The sequence below is a fragment of the Chiloscyllium plagiosum genome, chromosome 23 (genome assembly GCF_004010195.1).
Source record: "Chiloscyllium plagiosum isolate BGI_BamShark_2017 chromosome 23, ASM401019v2, whole genome shotgun sequence".
Lineage (NCBI taxonomy): Eukaryota > Metazoa > Chordata > Chondrichthyes > Orectolobiformes > Hemiscylliidae > Chiloscyllium > Chiloscyllium plagiosum.
Genome location: NC_057732.1, coordinates 50,237,826 through 50,246,499, shown reverse-complemented (window position 1 = coordinate 50,246,499; position 8,674 = coordinate 50,237,826). Strand labels below are relative to the sequence as shown.

The following is an 8,674-nucleotide window of genomic DNA, read 5'->3' as shown; positions in this document are numbered from 1 at the left end:
GCGAATGATTGAAATACACTTGCCTGTGCTCATTGTCCAAGACCCCAAACAGGTGAAGCAGCAATTCTGGTCCGCTCTAATCACTGCTTGCAATGTGGCCCCCTCTACATTGGTGTGATGAAACATGCTGAGTGCCCACTGTGAGAAGCACCCCTGCTCTGTTTGTAAGCATACCCCCACCTTCCAGTTCCTTGCTCCCATCTTGGGCCTGCTTTATGTTCCAGCAAAGCCTCATGCAGGCTGAAGGAACAGCACTTCATTTTCTGTTTGGGTAATTTACAGCCTCAGGACTGAACATTGAGTTCAACAAATTCAGAGCATGACCTCACTCCTTCATTGTGTTTACAAATCTCCCCCACCCCCAATAATTCCCTGACTTCATGTAAGGATTCACTCTGAACAAGGTTGGCTTATTTTTGCAATTCTCACCCATCATTTACACCTATTTTACGTCTCAAACTTTCCTTTACTATCAACAGTATTCCTTTCTCCTGTTGCTTTGGGCATCGACATCCTCTGATTCCCCTCTCCTTTTGTCAATGACATAAAAACCATCATTTTGCAGCTCTCTTCAGTTCCAAAGAAGGGTCATTGGACTCAAAACGTTAACTTTGTTTTTCTCTCTGTCTTCAGATGTTTCCAGACCTGTTGAGTTTCTCTAGCACTTCTTGTTTTTCTGTCAGATTACTAGTGTCTGCAGCCCTTTGCTTTTGTTGAAATCTATGTTTACTTTATTTATTTTGAATGATACAGTGTCGACCTGTGCCGAAAATGCCAGGAAGGCCACAAAAAGAAGGCATTGATAACACCATTATTTTGTATTTTTACGTGAGCCATTACAATGTAATTAACGCAGTTGAATTAAATTCCTTTTCATTAACATTAAAAGTCATCAGCAATCTTTTATATCTAGGTAAAATATATTGCCATGAAAAGGAAAGGGATATCAAATAATGGATCAAGTAAATCAGACTGCTATGGACTTCAATGGTCCTTGAGTATGAATGTGCGGCCGATACTTTCTGCTTGGGATAGGAAGATCTAGAAAGGAAGGAAGGTTGGCATGATGCGTTTCATTATTCATTGCAATCTCTCAAGAGGCAACGTGATAGATACTGCCTCTGTCATTCTACAGCGCTGCCCTGAGTCTCCTGTTTTAGGATAATCAGAAAACCAACAGAGAATAGCAGAAAATGGTAATCCACCTGTAGTCTAACGGTAATATTCTCCATGCTTCTGGTCTTTTTTTTAGCAGTTTGCAACGCCACGTGTTGCACTCGGCAAATGTTTGAGACCTTTCGGTAATGTCGATTTGTAAAGATCAGAGATAAACTGGGTCAATGTATTTCAAAATTTGCTTGAGCTAAGATGACAACTACCCCTTTCTATCAACCACAAAGTAACTAGAACCAGCAGCAGATGAGTTTTTTTTGATTTGTAGATTAGACAAAAACTTGTCTCAGATTTTGATCAAATGATGTGATGGATATGCAAGGCCTTGAACAAAATGCGATTTCTATCTCTGTTAGGTGTCAAATACACACAAATTTTGAGATGGGCCTGGTTCTTTTAATACTCTCTGACTAAGGAATAGAAATGACTGATCTGTTAATTCTCCTAACCATGAAGAAAAATTTGTTTCACTGCAAGGGAAACTGTTTTAACATCAACAACATTACAATTTCCTGTTCTTCACTGTCAAGAGAATAGCTTCACATAAGGTCAATGCAAAATCGATATCAGGTGAGTATTAACCAGAGGAACAGTAAAACAACTGAATTAACATCAACAAATCTGCCTCTTCTTTTAAAAGCAATTCATGAGATGCATTGGTCGCAGGAGTTTATGTTTTTTTGCTGAGTCGTTTCTGGATCGTTATCTTACTCCTAAATAAGTTTACAATTAGTTTTGACTTGAATATGAAATTCTGATTTTATGTTTCCTGTCTTTCACAGAAGATAGGAAAGTGTACAATGGATAGGCTAACTGGTTTGCTGTTGATATTGTGTGGGTAATGGGTAACTTGTTAGTGCCATGCCTTTGTATCTGCTGCTCTGGAGGCATAAGGCTGTAGGACTCAGTCTGGGTTTTGTGAAAATGTCAGGGGCTGTGTAGCTTTGTGTTGTAAGATGATCATTGTGTCAGAAAGGTGATGTGTGAGGGGAATACAAATAGTTTACAGAGAGATATTGATAGTTTAATTAAGTGGGCAACAAGTTGGCAAATGGAATATAATGTGAGAAATGTGAAGTTGTTCATTTTGGAAGGGAGAACAAAAAAAAAACAGAGTATTATTTAAATGCAGAAAAATGTAGAAAGCTGTAACATAAAGGGATTTGGGGATATTTGTGCATGAAAAACAGAAAACTAGTGCACTCGTGCAGCAGGCAACCAGGAAGGCAAATAAATATTGGCCTTTATTTCAAGGGAGTAGAAGAGGAGAGAAATCTGACTGCAACTGTACAAGGTGCTGGTGAGACCCCACCTCGAATACTATGAGCACCCAAAAAATATTATTTCATTGAAGTCAGTTCAGAGAAGATTCACTGGGACGGTCCCTGGTATGGAGGTATTGTCTTAGGAGCAGAAGCTAAATAGGCTGGGATTCTGCTCTCCAGATTTGAGAAGAATGAGAGATGACCTCATTGAAACCAATGTGGTTCTTAAGGGCTTGATAGGTTCAATGCTGAGAGGTTGTTTCCTCTCATGGGAGACTCTAGGACCAGAAGGCACAGCTGATCCCCCATCCGAGTCCATGTGATATTAACATAATGCAACATAGAAGTAACCCTTTCAGAAACTTACATCTTTATACACCATCTCCCCTCAAGCTCATTTCCACATTATTAACATGAGACATTATCACTACCTCATCTATCCCTCAAGTCTTTTCATTTCCTATGTACAGGCTGCTGGGAGGTTTCCATGTTCTGCTAGAACATGTTCTCACTAGAGAAGGAAGAGTGCTACGTCATTGTGTTGAAACTGTTGACTTTGATTCTGTTCTTGACAATGTATGTTCTGTGAGTCCCTTTAAACTTGGGGTACTTTTGTCTTTCAGATTCCCTTTGCTGAGAAACTCTTGCTGAAACAGCCAGGCACTCCACTGCAACATCTACAACGTCTTTTGTCTCTTGACTTTCCATCTCAGAGGATGACTATCTTGCTGAAATGGGTACCTTCTTGTTTTTGCAGTGCCCTGGACCAGTTAACTTCCCTTTGGCGGTGTTCTGAAGCTGGGGACACTGATCGTTCCTTCTCAGTGGTGGCTTCCATGCAGTCATATGGCATCATAACTTCAATCTAAGTTAGTAGATTTTTAAATCCAAATCTGCTGATAAATCTGTGCAAAGTGTATTGACTCTATACTTCAATAAGTAGCTTAACTTGGATGCTTTAGAATCACTGAACCCAACAGGTTCTTCAGTGGTATGACTTAGGGTTTATTGGCATTATCTCTGTCATTGACACTGACAATTCTTCCTGGATAATACAGCAATAAAATGTTCTGCTTGAACTTTCAACTTCTCATCATCTGACATCAAGTTTCAGTGTTTATTCAGCAAGCTTTATTGTAATCTGAGTGACTTTATTTGAGGGTTTAAAAACACTGCTATGTCATTAAACTTATCTCATAGTGATAGGCTTCTTGTTACTGAGAGGAGAGAACAGCGTGTTTATGCTAATATAGCTAATATCAATAGATTCTGTTTGGGTTCCATCATGGGTCTAGGAAGTCCATTGGTTGGTACTTGATTGGTTGCTCAAAAAATCACATTGACTTGTTATTCTCTGATTATGAGTGTTCCTTGAATAAAGACCTTTTGACTTTAATTAGTTTCCCTTCTTCCACCTTTTGAAGAAGATTCAGGTCATTCATGCTTAAGATTCAAAATTCTTGATTGTGAAATAGATATAAGATCTCCAGGATCTGCAACCTCTTGTTTTGCAGACTTGTTTGCAACTTATCTTTATACACTTTACATACTCTGGATCATGGAGTTGGACTGCTATATGACGTAAGCAGTGTTTCCTCAACCATGATACACTATCGGATGCCATAATGATGTTCACTCCTGTAGAGAGCTTGAAATTAGTAAGATGTTCATTGAGATAAATACCTTTTTGCCAAAACAGTCTGGTTCCCCTATTTTCCTGTGGAGTAGATTTGACATTCCTTCTAGTATAGGCTGTTTTACCTCAACAACTGATTTGTGATGGAGTAGTTATTTGTCTTCTTGGTGTCTGTGACTAGATCATACTTTAATATAATGTCAGAAGTCACACAACACCACATTATTGTCCAGATTTATTTGAAATCATAAACTTTCAGAGCGCTTCTCCTTCGTCAGATGAAGTGACGTCTCTTTTGAAAGAAACCTGTTGGATGATATCCTGGTGTTGTGTGACTTCTGACTTTGTCCACCTCAGTCCAACACCAGTACCTCCACATCGTGGCTACTTTAATACATTTTTTTTCCATTGCATAACAGGCAAAGCATCCTTTTGTTTAATAGCTGGACGCAGCCTCTGCCTGTGAAGTTTCCTTGTCTCACAGCAGAGACACTGCCTGTAACTATCTGGTATCCATCCTCAACTTGATATTTGCTTCCCCATGTGAGTTTTTAGGGTTTTTAAAAGAACTGAATGGATTCTATTGATCTCTTGTGAAAAGAATGATTCTTTCCTCCTAGGTTTAATCTAGACCTCTGCATCTCTCACCATCTGAATGACAATTTCTTGAGCTAAATCTTCTTTTGACTGTAATAAATCTGACAAAGATTCATTAGTTACTCCAATAAGAATTCTGTTTCTTATGGAACGTGACTTTAAAGCTCCATTGCCACATGTTTTGATTAGTCTTTGGAGATCATTTAAGAACTTACCTATGGATTTCCTTGAATACTGAACTCTCTTTTTAAATCTTGCTCCTTCAACACTTCTATTTATTCAGAGGTTGAAGAAATTACTAAAAGCTTTCAGAAATTGATCAAGGATATTTGTTGCTTCTTTTACTGCTTAGAGAACTATAACATAATCAGTTATAGCTGCAGTTGAATTGAAAAGTGCATTCACTTGTTCAGCCTCCGATTTGCAATCAAGTTTGACAGCAATTTTATGTCATAAGAATTGTTTTCTCCAAGATACCCACTATTGTGTTCTATTCAGCCCAATTCTGAAATTAAATCCTCCAGTTTTTCTGTTGTCATATATTCATAATGTGATTATTTATTTCTCTTTATTTAAAAAAAAATCTGCAGTTTAGCAATGCAGTATTATCCAAAGCTTGTATGGTCAAAATGGAGGATTATGACCTTCTGTGGCTACTTTTCCATTACTTTGAGGATGAATTCCACTAATCTCAGACTCAATGATTCCTGTTCCCATTGCCTGTGGTATTAATAATGATGCTTGTTTCTTAACAACTTGACTAAGTGAATCCAACTCTTTGTGGTTTGATTAGAATGACTTTCAATTAGAATAACTCTTGCTGTAATGGATTTTCCTAAAACATTCCTGCTGTCTGCAGTGCTATTTGTAATTGTTTTTCCTTCATGCTTTCTTCCTGAATGAGTTCTGCTGTGACCAGTATCAACAAATGATTAAAAACGCAAAGAACTGTGGATGCTGTAAATCAGAATCAAAAACAAGAACAGTTCTGAGGAAGGGTCACTTGATTCAAAACGTTAACTCTGATTTCTGTTCACAGTTGCTGCCAGACCTGATAAGCTTTTCCAGCAATTTCTGTTCAACAAATGATTCTTGCCTTTACCACATTTGAAATAATAGATTTCATAAGAACATAAGAGCTAGGAGCAGGATTAGGCCATTCAACCCCTTGAGCCATTTAATATGACCCTGTCTGACCTCATCTTGGCCTCAACACCACTTTCCTCTGAACCCTTTAACTGATTACTCTTAAATCTCCTCCTTAAATGTAGTCAATGTTACAGCATCCGTCACACTCGCAATAGAGAAGTAATTCTTCTTCATCTCTGTTTTAAACCTGTCACTCTTTATCCTAAAAATAAGATTGTCTTGCTTCAGATTAACCCACATGAGGAAACATACTTTCTACGTATACTTTGTCAACCTCTTTTAGCATTTTATTTATCCCAATTAGATCTCCTCTCATTTATCTAAATTCGAGAGAGTGTAAGCCTAAACTGCTCTATCTCTCCTCATAAGACAAGCCTTTTATCTCTGGAATTAATGGAGTGAACTTTCTTTGAACTACCCCTAATGTACCTCTAGCATTTAGTGTGGCCCTGTGGTTTAGTTGGTTAAAGTGCCTGTGTAGTAAGCAGGCTGATCCTGGGTTTAAATCCGAGTAGGGCCTGCTCATTTATTGAAGGATAGTTGTTTTAACTCCTTGCCAGTGTTGTGTTTGAGACATGCAAGATAATCAGAGAGTTAGATAGGGTGGACAGTGAAAGTCTTTCTCCTTGGATGGCGATGGCTAGCACAAGGGGACATAGCTTTAAATTGAGGGGTGATAGTTATTGGACAGATGCAAGAGGTACTTTCTTTATTCAGAGAGGAGTAAGGGTGTGGAATGCACTGTCTGCAACAGTAGTAGACTCACTACTTTAAGGGCATTTAAATGGTCATTGGATAAACATATGGATGACAATGGAATGGTGTCGGTTAGTTGGGCTTTGGATTGGTTTCACAGGTCGGCACAACATCAAGGGCTGAAGGGCCTGTACTGTGCTGTAATGTTTTATGCTCTAGGTGGCATACCTACTGCGGCCCTTGATTTACTGTGTCCTCCTGGAGCCTGCTTGCTATGACAGTGTTGCTTAGTCTAAGATCTGGGTCCTTTGTTTACTTCTAGCTTTCCGAGGAATACTCTCTTCCAAACTTTTCCGTCAGGCAGAAGATACAGAAGCTTGAACACATGCAGCAACAGATTCAAGAACAGCTTCTTTCCTGCTATTTTTAGACTGATGAATGGATCTCTCTAGTTTCACACAATGTTGATCTTGCTTTGTGCACCTCCTGTACCAGGCGTTCTGCGATAATGCGACAGCTGTGATCATGCTGTAGAAAATGGCGCCCTGGAAAACCGCAATAGAAGCTCCCGTTGTAGAGGATCGCGAATAGAAAATCGCTCCCTGTTCAGTCAAAAGTTTGCATTATCCAAACAGCGTCCACAATTCGTCAATCGTGTTATAGCCAACTTGCGCTGATGAAACGTGCGTTATAGCAGAATGACCTGTGTGCCTCACTCTGGCTGAACACCCTGTGATCTCTATGTCCTTATTTGCTATGATCTGTCTGTACTGCTTGCAAAACAAAACTTTTCACTACGTACATGTGAGCACAATAAATACAATCAAATCAAACTGTGATTTTGATTTTAAGTTTTCCCTTGTTCATCATCAATTCCATCTTTTCCGAGTCTTTGGCTGAGTCTTGACTCAGGACCGTTCTACACAATATCAGCACCTGATGTGATCATTGCCTGTCTCACGTTGGGACTCGTGCTCCAACTGACGGAGCTGGAGCTTCTAGCTCGAGCAGATGGCTGTGCGTTTCTTCCCCAGGTCTGAAATGCGTTTTACCACTGACTGTAGATTCTGTTGTGGCAAATTCTGTCGTGTGGTTCTCTTCTGCGGGGTTCTCCGATGTCCAGCTCTTCCAGCTGCTGACTGTCTCCTCAAGGAGTCATCTTAAAGCTGTGTCTGACGGCTGCTCAGATCTCGGGGGCCACTTGGCTCCATTCAGCTGCCAGCATTTTGTGAGCTGCAGCCGAATGGGGCTATGTGTGTTGGCTCACCAGAGTGGATCCAGCCATAAGATCCTCTGGAAGATCTGCTGCAACCATCCTCTCTCCTTGTAGGATCTACTGAACCTGCCTGGTCTAATGTGGTGGAGGGATACCACCTGGTCATCTAACTACAAGGGGGTCTTATCTTAAACAAAGCCTGTTAGTAATATGGTTCAGATACGATAGACATTGTTACTGAGACTATGAGAGAAACATTGATGTTGACTCATTCCTTCCAGATCCAAACAGTTCCCCCACATGGGATGGCACGATGACTCAGTGGTTAGCACTGCTGCCTCACAGTGCCAGGGACCAGGATCCAATTCCAACCTTAGGCTGTGTGGAGTTTGCACATTCATCCCCGTGTCTGCATGGGTTTCCTCCGGGTGCTCCGGTTTCCTCCCACACTCCAAAGATGTGCAGATTAGGTGAATTGGCCATGCTAAATTGTCCATAATGTTCAGGGATGTGTAGGTCATGTGCATTAGTCAGGGGTAAATGTCGAGTAATAGGGTAGGGGAATGGGTCACGCTTTGGAGAGTCAGTGTAGACTTGTTGGGCCAAATAGCCTTTTCCAACACAGTAGGGATTCAATGACATCATCACATTAGGCATCTGTAGTGTTAATTCTTTCAAACACTTATTCTATTACACAATGCAACTGTACCGAGCTATCTAATATGCTCATGAATATTACAGCACACTGCAGTGGTTCAAGAAGGCAGTCCACCACTTTGGGATGGGCCTTTAATCTGTTATTCAGCAATACTCATGTCCCATGAGTGAACTAAAAACAAAACACATTGCACTTGGGGACAGGACAGCGGTTAGCACTGTTGCCTCACAGTGCCAGGGATCCATGTTTGACTCTGTGTGGAGCTTGCACGTTCTCCCCGTGTC

At 40.3% G+C, this 8,674-nt stretch overlaps 1 long non-coding RNA gene across 1 annotated transcript; it reads left to right on the top strand.

Annotated features, from left to right (window-relative positions):
- The first annotated feature begins 1,515 nt into the window (after nt 1-1,515).
- LOC122561521 lies at nt 1,516-6,943 on the top strand. Its single transcript, XR_006315031.1, has 3 exons — nt 1,516-1,743; nt 3,062-3,307; nt 6,839-6,943. It is a non-coding gene; the product is annotated as an uncharacterized LOC122561521 (long non-coding RNA).
- Nucleotides 6,944-8,674: the final 1,731 nt, after the last annotated feature.